A 13,536-nucleotide genomic window follows, 5' to 3' on the forward strand; every position below is an offset into this window, starting at 1 on the left:
TTTGAAATAAATTGTTTTAGCACTTGTGCGGAACTCATCCCGCGTCGGAAACGTGCGGAATTGAAAGCCGACGTGTTTTGGTGCAAAGGGTAGCAGTTTTAGAAAAGACTACGTGGAGTGAGTTGCCCCAGTTGCGACTCGGACCAGCATTTCGTTTCCTGCGACACCGATCCTACGTACCTATACCTACGTCGAGACTAGAAAAGTCACGATGATAATGAAGATATCTTTTTGACTTTATCTTCCTCTTGCATTTTGCATTTGTTAGCACCAGCGAATGCGCAAACCGACCGCCTGTCTTGCGAGGTTTTTCTCGTTTCCGCGAATGCATTTTAGCTTTGTTTGTAAAAATGCAGACTAATGAAGCGCATCCAACTTAATTATAAAGCCCACAATATAGTTAGTTAACTGAAAGTTATTTAACAATGTGACTGATTGCACACCCTTAATGATTGTAGTTCGTTATGTGCAGTCCAGTTAGTTCCAAACAACACGTCTGCCTGTCGGAGAGCCGACGCAAAAAGGCTCAAAACGTAGTTGCGTTGCGGCGTGTAATTACGTAATCGAACGTAATTTTCGCATGTCAAAAAGCCCAAGGCCCTGATGAATGGCCAAAGAACGAACATGAATTTTATTATAGTCTATCAGGTAATACCGGCTCACACCGTACGATGGAAGCAATATAATGCACAAGCAATAAATTGATACCACATTTACATGTTCCAGTACAGCGGCCGAGGAACACGAGTCATGCATACTAAAAGCTCCCATAAACAACCAGGACAAACACATCCACTCCTTCCGTCCGTTTTTCGCATGCGCGAACCAGTGGCGTAACGAGAGACGCCAAAATTCGACTTTTAGCGCCGATTTTCTTCGAAAATGGTCACCACTCCCCCCTGCAGTCGGTCGGTGGTCACGACTTTTCTTTTTTCGAAAATATCCTTTCCGCAAACATCCCAACACGGCTAATAACCTGTCGCGAGCCTGTAACGTTGTCCGTTTCCGTATCAGCATTCTAAAAATGCAAATTAACGCAATCCTCAGGTCCGCATTAACTCGAAAACTGTAATCTCATCGGCCGCACTTCGGTCGCAGCCGCAGGACATAAAACCCTCGACTGTAAAAACAAGTGCCGTATTTCTTTCCGCCGTTCTCGGGCCGGTACGTGCCCTCCCCAACTTCTAACTCTATCAACACATGTTACGGAACTTGTCAGGTGACGGAAAATGGAGTTTATACGTGGATTTAGGAAGTAGCCTTCTTCATCGAATAAATTCCGACGTGTCGAATTAGCGGAGCGCCGAGTTGACCAACCGAATTAGCGATGATGAATCTGCGACCGCCGAAATATAGATTCGATCCGAGATGATGAGAACCTAAATCGTGTCGGGCCGGGGGTGATTTATTTTTTGTTTTGTTGGGGATTTTAGCGGAGGACGTCCGAACGAATTAAACGGCACGAGTACGGTCCATATATCGAATTGGCAATCCTCTGGGCACACATTCGGGAGCGCGGCGGGATAACTTTTTTAATCTGGGGAGGCCGCGTCGAAAAACAATTACGGAGGCGTAATTACGGGAGTGAGTGGCGCCGCGGCAGAGGTCACCTTAAGAACGAAGGGCCGGACTTTCGAGCGGAAATGGTTCGAACTAGCAGGAACGCGAAAACTTGTATACGACGAGTACTCTATTCTCGTAGTGTCTGCTGTGTACCCACGTGCCGTGCGGTAATTTTCGAGTAGGCGTCTGTCAAAAAGACGGACAGTTAAGCGCTATCTTTCCGAGTCCGGATTGGCTGCAGCGACCTGTATCGCCGGTGCCACAAAGCTGGCCGCTTTATACCGCATAAACCCTACATTGCCCCTTAATAAGACAAACCGTAACAGAATTATTGATCAGTAAAAAAGCAAATATCCGCCTTTGCGGCCCTGCACACTAAAAATTTACTTAGACTTTCGGCCATAAATTTTTATTGTCATTTTACGAGGAATAAATTTTGGCAAAAATGTACGAGCCGCCTAGCGACCCCCAGACACGCCATCCCCCCGTTCTGCTTTCTTTCCACTCGTCTCGCAAACGTTCCAAATAAAATGAAATTATGTTCGCATCCTGTAACGTCGTTAGCCGCGTCCAGGTAGTGGAAGTTCGAGAAGATTGGAAGAAGCACAGCAAGTATTGTTTTAAAGTGAGCTCGAGCACGCTTTTCTCTTTTTTCGGTTATTTGCAGCGTCTGGTTGCCGCGATATTTTCACTTTAATTTTCTGCAGCGACTTCCTCGTGTTCGGGCTTGGTGGTTTATGTGTGTCTCCTGTAACTGGTCGGTCGGTCGGACGGCATCTTCTTTAATAAAGGAAGAATTTTCTCGTTTCGCGTGCGGTTAACGAAAGAACTGAACGGGTTGATTTGCGATAATGGAAGTGCATTAAGGAGATCCGCTCCGGTAATGAACTAAATAATTCATGGTGCGGCTTATGATTTAACATCTGTTGCAGTTTTTAGGCGATGAGGAGGCGCGAATCGCGATGAAAAGCGGTCACGAGCTTCAGGTATGCGCCGATACAATGAATTTTAATTAAACAACACGTGGAACGGAATGCCATTCTTTTTTCTGATGTTTGTATAAGTGGAAGCCAATTTAAAAATTCCACTCGAAAATGAATCGATCGGCGGGGGTAGGTACAACACCTCCCCTCGTGTGTCCGTTCGAGCAGATTTCGGCAATTGAGATTGCCTCTCTAATTGCGCCGACATGACGGGATAAACAACGCTCTCGGAAGAGAGAAGACGATAGAGAATGACCGACAAAAAGGAAACAAATGGATTTTTTTTATCTGGAAAACGCAGAACAACAAATGAGTTCTTTTATCGAGAACGTCATAGATCAATAAGGTCCGCGCCGAGTATCAGAACTATGCAGCGGTCAGGGCAGCCAACCCCATCGACTAAGTAAAACACACTGTCCCGACCTAACTGTAAATCAAAGTCTCTTGATTGTAAACTGGACCAGAACCGACTGTTTTACAGCACCGCAGGCGATATCAGGGCATAGTGCTCCGGCAGCTTGTTCTCGCAAAATCGTCCGAAAATCTCGGCAATTGAGCGCGCCCTGCTCTAGCATATTGCATAAACATGACCGTTATTAATGCAGATTCAATTACGTATAATTGAGTTATTTGCGGCAAGTCGATGTGATACATGGTGTTGCCTAATCGCGGACCAGCGCACGAACTAAATATGGACAGCGCTGATTAAACAATATTAGCGCTAATGCCGTTGCACCGGCCTGCAATATGACGCGAAAATAAACAGCTACGAGACGCGAGCTTTGCGGAACACTTTAATCAACCGCCGCAGAGGATTCGTTAGCGGAGACGGCCTTGATTGACCAGGACGGAGACGTCTTGCCGGTTGGACAACTTCTTGTCGAAAAGGACTGACAACGTTAAAAGGAGTCTATAAGGAGTTTCGACCGTCCAACCCGGGAATGTGTCATAATAGTCAACGACAGGACAATTTACAACACATTTGTGCAAATTTTGGGTGCAAATAAAAGCAGAAAATGTCCAGTCGTGTCAAAACTAATGACCGCCGCCCCGAGTGTGCCAGAGGTGTAAACTACAGAAAATATCATTGGCATTTACCGAAATTAAAAAAATACGTAGGTACGTTTTTGATGGTAGATAACACATAACTTTCTCTTTGAAGAATTGCAAATTTTGATTTTTCTAATTGTTATGTGTGATGACCTCTATAAATTAAAATAAATATATGTAGATAAGTAATACCAGTAACAGTGTAAGAAGAGCACTGAGATGTAGGTATATAAATTTTTCAAATGCCTTCGAAGATTCTTAGAAAATTTGTAGTGGTAGAATTCGAACTAGAAAAACCAATATGGGACTTATGAAATTTCGCCTATTTCTTTAATATTGTACGAAAACCAATTTAAAATTGTGATAGTAAATAAATGGTATAACGCATCGTACTCTAATCCTAAGCACCCATACTCCGCCACTGTCTATGATTCAAACTCATTATGTTACAAAAATACACTTGTTTATATTTGGTGGAGTGCGGAAAATTGATAGAACTTTGCAACAATTTAATAATTTCGGAAGTCCAAGGTCGCGGGCGGCGGACATTAGTTTTGGCTGTGATTGTACAACATCAGAATATAAATTGAAATCTAATATGAATAGTGAATATGAACGTTTTGTTTAAAACAGAAGAAATCTATTTCGGTTTTCTGTTTATAAGGCTATAGTTTTTTTTTATTGAAATTGATAGTTACATAGTTCATAGACAATGCACTTAGTTATAACTTTTATACCCTCACAATGTGAAGGTCAAACGACATACCGGACCTTGTTATCATAACTCTCCAACGACGTTTAAGCTTATGGTATTTGTGGCAACAGCGCATTGCAAATCTTCAAATGTGGGTGAACTTTGTGATCAGGTGTCTTTTAAAATAAATATCTCACTTATTTGTGGAGATTTCGGAAGGCGATTTTAGCCAGTGCTTTCAGATTGCGAAACTCTATATATTGTGGGACAAACATCGTCGACTTCTTTTGTAGGAAGTGAGATACGATAAAAGCAACGTCTCCGACACAAACATGGTTTTTGTGTTAAAATGATGATGAGTTAGTAAAATAAACCGCTCCTCCTGTATATATATAGAGAAAGTTGTGGCCGGTTATTATTTAAAATTTCGTTACAAGGAGTCTGTTAGTATAGTCTAAAAGCTAGCAATATTCGAAAACACCTGATCAAAATGATTACTAGGCTTTTAATTGTCCAAGGGCGCCAACTATCTTTCGTACAACAATTTAACTACTTAAAAAGAAAATTGAAGTTAATTAATTGCATTTATTTCTTTACTCCAAATTTTGTTAACAGAAATACGAAATTTTGAAAATGAAATATATCACATCTGGCAAATGCTTAGCGACGTCAGAACGATCTCTGGACTATTTAAATTAATTCTGACACTGATATGTTTGAAACTGAGGAAATACGCTCAGATGTTCCCTTGATAAAATCATGTGCTTTCGGATGTTTCTAGCTCTCCGTCTAATAATGGAGGTATTACATACAATCCGAAAATGTATTCGAAACTCTGTGAGAGCCAATTGCACCGACTGGTCGTAATAAAAGTGCGGTTCTTCGTGAGCGCAATTCCGCCAGCTTGTTCAATTAGGACGAGCCTCCGGTCGGACGCGGACACTTGTTCCTGATGCCACCTGCGACGAGGACGTCCTGCGAGAAAAGCACGATCCGATGCACCGAACGCCTCGAGCGTCGCGTCGAAAGCCCCGTCCAGGTAGATCCGTCGGCACATGGTGTCTGGCACACATACGCCACCCCATGCATATTTAATCTACATATACGCAGTAGACCTGAGGGAAATATCGCATATGACAGAAGCGCCGTAGCGACCAAGCCATCAAATTTAATTTGAGTGCACTTGCGGGTCTGGTCGGCGGTCCGCGCCGGATTACTAACGAAATTATACACACCCTTATGCGGAGCCGGCACAGAATCGCAACTTGTTTGAGCTAATAGCACGGCTTAATTAAGGCCTTTTCCCAGGTAGTTACACCTTTTGTCTTGGCGCAATCTGTCACCTGATGAAAACTGGCCCGTTTCCTCGTTTTTCGATCAAATATTCATGGGTGCCGGGCTGGTTCGATTGTGCAAGGACAATGCCCTCGCTTCCGAAAATCTTGCGCTCGCGTCATTAGCAGTCTGGTAATGGCCGTCGGAGTCATGGACGGCTGCTGCTGTCAACTTGCACACTACTACGGTTCACTGCACGGAACACAACGTTCGTGACAACGTCGACCCGGTTGCACTTTCACCTGGTGACGTCATCCATTCAACCGCGGCACCATTCAATAACACGCGACGATCCTGCGATTCGGGAGCGGGCAGGATTTCGAAGGGTCGCCGCCGATCGGATCGCATTGTCCGCGACAAAGGCGGTTTTGCGTTCGGCGGGGGGGCGCCAACAAAGATCGAGCTTTCTGAAGACGTTTGCGCTAAACGCATTGTTTGATCCGGAGAGGGAATTAGCGGTCGAAAAAAAAACCTATCCCGAGGATCGATTCGCCCCGTCCAGGTGTCGGGCCCCGCTTAGCGCGAGCCGGCATCCCGTTCGGTGACAAATTGCCGAATTTCTCGGATTCCTGCTCGCCGGTATCGACGGACCGATGATGTGCAGGAACGATAATAATGGAAGGCCGCAGCGGTGCAGACGCCGACGACTCACCGGGTAGTCCCCGCCGCGATCATAAAACTCCGACGTAGTGAACTGTGCAGGACACGCTCGGATCTATACCGGCGAGATGATCGTTATTTAATCCAGTTTTATATCTCAAAGGCAGCCGCTTGGTAATGTAATTGGCCCTTAATGCCGGCGGGACGTTGCAGCTACATTTTACCTAATTAAAATATAGCAAATCCGGCGGGAATCCGTCTTGTAATTCACTTACTTCTCGTCATCCGCTCCCATTTATAAATTACAGACAGTCCGTGAGTTTTAAGTGCCGTTTCTCCCTTTGTCGGATTTTGATTTTGACTTCGCCCACTTGCAGCGAGGGAGGACGACGCCGCCGCCGCCGAAGCCGAAGTGGAGCTCTAATCGGGGCTCGGTGTTTGCGTCGGGTTAATTAGAAAAAAAAAGCTAATTATCCCGGTGCAATTATCTGCCATTATTTTACGTTACTCCCACAGTCGGAAACTCAAAAAAACAGCCGCCGGCCGAACTCAATAACGATTTGTTTATATATATTTTTAAATTACGAAAAACATTTTTTCGTTCTTTATTTGACCGCGGGGGAATTTTTAAATTAACCGCCCGTTAATTGTGAAAACGGGACGGTGCGGTCGACTCCCGTTTTACTGGTTGCATCCCCACCGAATTTTCTTCTATTCGGGGTGTTTCATGAGAAATAATGAAACTTGAAAAATGCGAACGCAACACACAACCCTTAACTTTTCAAGCGTCACTGATGTTAACAAAAACAAATTACACGTGAAATGCAGGAAGCCTTGCATATTTTATAAGTTTTTCTTAAAGCAGCCTCAAGCCACCCAAATTTGTGACAAATATTTCTCCAACATCGTAGTTTTACGTTTCAATTTTAAAGTAACAAATATCCGGTTAGTAGAGCATTTAAAGTTCGGGGGGCAAAGCCGAAACGCGACTTAAGCGAACGCTAGTGAGACCGGTTGCGCATTAAACGCGTTAATCGCACCCCGCATGAAAAAATAACTGCGGAATCTGAATAAAGCAGCAGCTTTTTGTCGTCGACTCGCTCCGACTTAACTTTTCATTACGCGCTGACATCATTTCGAATTACGTATTTATTCGTCGTCGCCGACAATACACGTTTTTATGACAAGGAGGTTAAATTTTTGATGAATACGATTTTCGGCCCGGTTTTCCCGCCGCGCTCTGTTTAGATGGCGCGCCGTAAATCGTGGCGTCGCTGTTCTTTCCGACGCATCCTCCGGGAATCGGAAAGCTACTTTGTGTACGTAATCAAAACGTTCATACGCGAGTCTCGAATTTAATTCCGACAAAAGGAACGCTTCCTTTCACGTGTACCGGCGGCACGTAAATGGAGCAATCAGGACCGTTATGCAATTTGGCAGTGAGAAGTCGCTCTCGAGCCGCCTCCTCAATTAACACGTTAAGAAGTCGTCGTTGTTCTTCCGGAAATATCGACGCGTATGGCGGCGGCGTCGCCATCGACAAACTCGCAGAATAACAAGTGTAAACGTTTCCGATTTAGGAGATGCTTTCCGGTAATTAGGCAACAGTTTCCGTTTGCGAGCTGTCGGTCGTCTTGCCTGACGGAACAGCCGCGTCGGCTCCCACGGTCGTCTGTCTTTGCCCATGTTTATTCAAGTAGACTTCTCGAACCCCTCTATCGCTCTTTGATTTCCCCTTTCGCGAAAACGCGCCGCGCGCCACTGACTGTGAAAACATGCCATCCTTTTTCCTGTGCGCCCGGACTCCAGAGGCGGACTGGACGGGGGTGCCGGGCCCCAAGCTTCAAGACTTTTTTACCAAGGAAAAAAAAACTTCAAAAAAGCCATTTCAAATGTGTGCGACTTCGTTTCGATTAATTTAAATTCCTGGAAAATGATAGTAACACATACCATTTGCTGACTGGCGAAACGGAAAGCAAAAAAATCTTTTCTGGATAATTTAGACAAACTCGCTGCTCATATGTCGCGATTCCTAGTGCGATTCTCTAATTATTGCTGAACGCTGTTTAAGTAGGGGAAGAGGGCCCAAAGCGGGCACCATAAGGAAAAATATTAAAAAAAGTAGTTTATGGATAATCTAGATCCTTTAAATTTTTATATTATAATGCTTGATTTAACCCTTTTCAATGATGCATAACTAAAATTGAAGAAAGTTTATTAAAAAAAAAGTTAGAAGCAGATAACTAAATCTTTACAACTGCCCGCTTTGCCCTACGGGGAGGCCTAAAGCGGGCATTCAGCTAGGGCAAACCAGGCAATGGTTAAGGTTGGCGTCTGGTTCGGTTTCGCTCTATACTAAATACATTGAAAACATTGTCGGGGTTTCCGGAATTGCATTTTAGAAATACTGAAGTCTGCAACCAAACCAGAAGTTAAGTAAGCTCATTTTAATAGATTTTGACTTTTCGAGAGTTATTTACCTCAGTCATGGATTTTTTTAGAATTATAAATGGTATCAAAAAAAAGCTGACACTTTTCCCCAGAGGACCTTCTATCTCAAAATGCAAACCTCTTCAGCACTTCGTCAAAAAATGCATCAATGTGCCGATTAAAGTGTGATGTAAAAGTTGCTCAACTTTATAATTTTTTTTTTTTGTAAAAACTGTAGACTAGATATCAATATAAATATGAAGGTCCCCTGGATTGACGTTTGGTAATTCGAAATATAATTCTTTTAAAGCGATATATCTCGTATTTTTCTTTTTGGTTTTTTCACTTCTTAGACTTCGTTTTATCTTCAGCAAGTTCTTCTTTTATAATTTGTTTCACAGACTCCACATTGCCTTTGTTCTTCTTTTCGAAACAACTATAGATATTTAGTAAATACACTAGAAGGACAAACCGGACAAGTGCCCGCTTTGCCCTGCCCGCTTTGCCCATTTCGACAATTAAAATTGCAAACAACATCTAAACTCAAAATGATGCGACAAGTGGCAGTTAACTGCTACCTTATGGTAGCCGAATAAACACAAATTGATTAACGAATTTCATTCTTAGCTTAAAAATCACAAACATAGAAAAAAACAGATGTGACACACTTTGCAATATTTTTCAAAATCATGTGAAAATTATTTATTTATTACAGCACATAATTGGGTACTCTCAGGAGGCCCGGGCGACTGATGTGAAGTATGCGGGGGGGGATGCACTATGTCCACGCGGTTAGGGCGCACCATCTTTTGAAACGCCAAAACTAAAGAGAGTGCCCGCTTTAGGCTCTATGCCCGCTTTAGGCCCCCTTCCCCTAAGTATTATTCAATCTCAGATTTTTATCGCCAAGAACAGTCGAAATTGCTGCTTGTTGGCTCGTTTTTGGTGCTTATAAAATCAAAATTAATAAAGCTAAATATAATTCCGGGGCCCAGAAAAGAAAAGACAACAAGAAGCTAAATCTGCAAATCGCAGGACAAAGATCCCAAACAAATGATGCTATTTTCGTATGTCACGAAACTCAAAGAAATTATTAAAAAACACAGTGTTCTCATCGTTTCTGATTCTGATAGAGATGACCTAATGGAAAATCCATCGAACTTTTAATTATGACTCCAAGGGGCCCAGCTTCAAGTTAGCGCCGGCCAGTCCGCCCCTGCCCGAGTCTGAGGTCATGCAAACGCCTCTCTTAGCGGAATGTCTCGGATTATATTCGATTTCGTTTTTCCGGACACGCCATTTCCTCCGAGACGCGCCGAAGATGGCTCAGAGAATATTCTCGTGTACCGAGAGGTTTCGCTGCGCTTTTAGACCACCGCGACGACTCTCCTCGCTCGGCTGGCTCAGACGGGCAAAAACCGCACTCCATTTTTGTTACGGCAATGAGAAAGGACACAATAAGATTCCTAGATCCGCACTACCACTTATCATAACGACAAACGAATCCGGGAAGTTTTTCGTCCCATAAAGCCTAACGCGCTCCAATTGGACTAAGCGGAGATTAAGTCGGAATTCTGGCCGATCTAATTGTGCGTGAGCACAGATAGAAGAACTGATGCTGTCGGGATAAGCGGAGTAGTGTTTTACCGATGTTGCGTCTCGGAATGAGGCACAGACATTACCGGGAAGCGTAATGGCAGTTGAGGCGCATTCCGAACCTCCGCTTTCCAAATTGGTCGAAGCGGCATGATTACGCTAACGGCACCGTTGCCAGAGTAATAGCCAAGACTACCACTTTCGCTGGTACATTGAAAGTGCATTAGATCAGTTCGGTATGTAGCGCGACGGTCGTAAACCTTGAGGGTCGCGTTATTATACGCTGCGGCAAAAATACGACGCAAAGGCGACACGTCTTAAGGATCCTGAGGGGTGGCGCTAAACACGAAAATTAGAGGAAACGGCCGACCGAAATCGTTTCTTTGTTTGATCGCCTCCGGACAGTACGAAGAACGTCCAAAGGTGGGACCTCCGATAGTGCTGATCCTAGCTTCTCCTACCATCGTCACCGTAAGAATTTTTCACATTATGATTATGTACAATGTATTCGATAAGACGCATTAATTCTTCCCTTTATCGATTAGAATAAGGTTTCAACAGATGGCAAGATGACCGATGATTAAGGGCTTTGGAAGCAATGGGCATTGATAAAAGTGATTATCGCATCATTAAGAACTGAACTCACAACAGAAGGCAACAACGAGGGTTGAAGGTCCCTCATGTAAATCGATAAATATCAAAATAGGTGTGAGACAGAGCTGTGTGCTTCCACCAATTCTCTTTGAATACATGTTGGTGCTTTAGAAAATACCAGCCATTAGTGTCAATAGAAAAATCATAAAAAATATCGTCGTCCAAGATAACACCAACCCATACAGTTTCCAAGTTCCAGTACCACGGTTGCACCCAGCCAGAGCCCTGTTTGTAAAAATGAGACCACTTTTATGTGACAAGGGTCCCAGCTCGAGCCCAAAGAGAAAAATTTTAAATGTGACTAAAATTTTGTGTGTCGTTCGTGTGAACAGCGACAAATAGCGGGCTTACGCGAGCTCTCTGTCCAACTCCGATGGAACAATAACGACGGTAATAAACTGTTTTCCACGTACCTACCTACTGGTCGAACTAAAGTGAAACAATTTATGGCGCTCATGTTTTATATCGCTAGTGTAAAAATAACTGTATCATTACCGCCTGAGAGACTTAAAAGGATTTTATGCACTCGTCGAAAGAGACATTATCGTGGCATAAATCACGCTCAGGCGGCGGGTCCTCCAAAGTTCTGGACCGAGTTCGGGGTTGTTGTGGGACAACGACGTAAACACGTCGGAACAAGATATCAATCAAAAGTGTTATCCGCGACCGGAGCCAGGGGAGGCCCCCGAACCACCGGTGCAAGCTCATTTCGCGCAATTATCGCTCAACTTCCAGGCGGGATTTAATAAATAATGCGTCGAAGCTGCTGTTATCTCTCTAATGGAGCTCGAATTCAGTTGGCGAAGAGCACAATCATAACGCCGAGCACGTATCCGAGACTTCTTAATTACGACTGTTTGTTTCTCTCGACCGGAGAAACTCGCTGAAAAAAGCAATCGCTAGAAAGTTGGAGGAGTGTCGGATGCACCGAAATTGGGTCGCGTGTGTGGATTTTGGCGCGGCCGCTGCATTAGCTGTTTTCCAGTTGAAAGAACTTCAGAGGGGAATATCGAGAAGGGTGTCAGAGCAAAGTAGACGACAAGAAGATCTGGCAACGACAGCTTCTATCGGCTCAGCTAATAAACCAACCTCCTGTCAGCCCCGAAATAAATCAAGGATTCGTAAATTTGAAAAGTTTCTACACTTGCCGCACCTCCGGCGGACCATTTTCGCATTTTCTCAACATAAAATAATATGGAAGGGAACTAATGAAATTGGACGTTAAATTGGAATTTCATCGATTTAACACGTGACATTCGAGAATCTGCATTATTAAAGTTGGCGCTAGGAGGACGTCTAATTTGGAAATTTTCAACTTTTCAACCTTGCTGCAGACGTTTTTCCGCCGATTTTGAATTAATGGGAATTCTTGGGAAAGAGCCCCACGTTACATCTATCAAACTTTGCCCGGAGAGCCGATTTGACGTGTCGTCTCCGATAATAATGGAAGTAATTGAAGTTTTCAAGAGAGGACGAATTGACGCAAAGCCCCTTTTTGGTGCTAAAACCTATTAAAAATAACCACGACGAGTTATTTATAAGACATTCGAAAGCATTCCACGCTTACAAGATTCGGCTTGTTTACTCGGATTAAAAATATCTTCCACGATCTCGCGAAGAGCAGAAATTATCGTTAAATGCAGGGAACAGAAGACTCGAGGAAGTTGCTCAAGAATTGTTTACATCGTGTCAGAGGAAGCATGCAAAACTTGATGTTTCCGAGTTGAGCGCGAGTTTTCCTGTCGGATTCGAGCTACTAAATGAGTCCTGAAGGACTCCGAATTCAGGTTGTAAATCTAGATGCGTTCCAGGCCCCTCCGCGGAACCGACGCGATCTGATTGTGTAACACTCCGGGAAAGTTTGAAAATATCGTTATACAATATGTACAAAAAAAGAAAGTACATACATATATTGATTACTTAATCCTGCTCGACGAGACTTCCATCCATATTAAAAGAGGCCGTAAAAGCCTTGCGCTTCGCAACCAAACAACAACAACCCCGCCGAAACTCCCCGGAGCTTTGGGGCGTCCCGGCCCGGAGTTTGGCACGTAAATAGAAACAGCCGCGTGACACCGACACGTCCACGTCTCAGTAGGCCTATAAACTACCTCTTCGCCCCGTGGAAGTCGGCTTCACGTCCTTCGATACAACCTCGAAACAGAAACGACAGCCGAAAGCGACGTCGTGACGAGGGTTTTTACCAGATCCGTGTCCGGAGAGGGAAGGCGAGGTTAAAATTTTGATGTGACGTCTAAGCCGGAGTAGTGCGTTTTATTGGCGGAGGGTCAAGGGGTCGCAAGCTCGGAAACGGATCAAACTCTCCCCGGAATTTGCCACCGCCGCTGGAAATGGAATGACTTTGGTTTTCTTTATTTTAGAATTCTTGTTTGATCAGAGGGTCGGTCGGGTTGCGGCTACTCGAAGACGACGCGTTTTAACATTCAACTTTTTCTTCGGCGGTACCTGTTGAGGAATATTCGAAGCGCATACCGGCGAACCGACCGAGAGCCGAATTCGATCGGCGCATCTACCTCGCGGAACAATTCAACACATGATTAAACCGTTCGACAGCACCCGCAGATGCGTACAAACCCGACCGTTTGTTTGTACAACCTCCAATAAATCAAC

General features: G+C 44.2%; 1 protein-coding gene across 6 annotated transcripts in view; it reads left to right on the forward strand.

Moving 5' to 3' along the window:
* Positions 1-13,536, forward strand: part of LOC135127503 (Krueppel-like factor 6) — a 192,083-nt gene that overhangs the window by 116,531 nt on the left and 62,016 nt on the right. The gene's annotated exons all lie outside the window — the stretch shown is intronic.

Source organism: Zophobas morio, unplaced genomic scaffold, assembly GCF_036711695.1.
Source record: "Zophobas morio isolate AGI-343-1 ecotype UQ-CSIRO unplaced genomic scaffold, CSIRO_AGI_Zmor_V1 ptg000012l, whole genome shotgun sequence".
In the NCBI taxonomy this organism is placed as follows: domain Eukaryota; kingdom Metazoa; phylum Arthropoda; class Insecta; order Coleoptera; family Tenebrionidae; genus Zophobas; species Zophobas morio.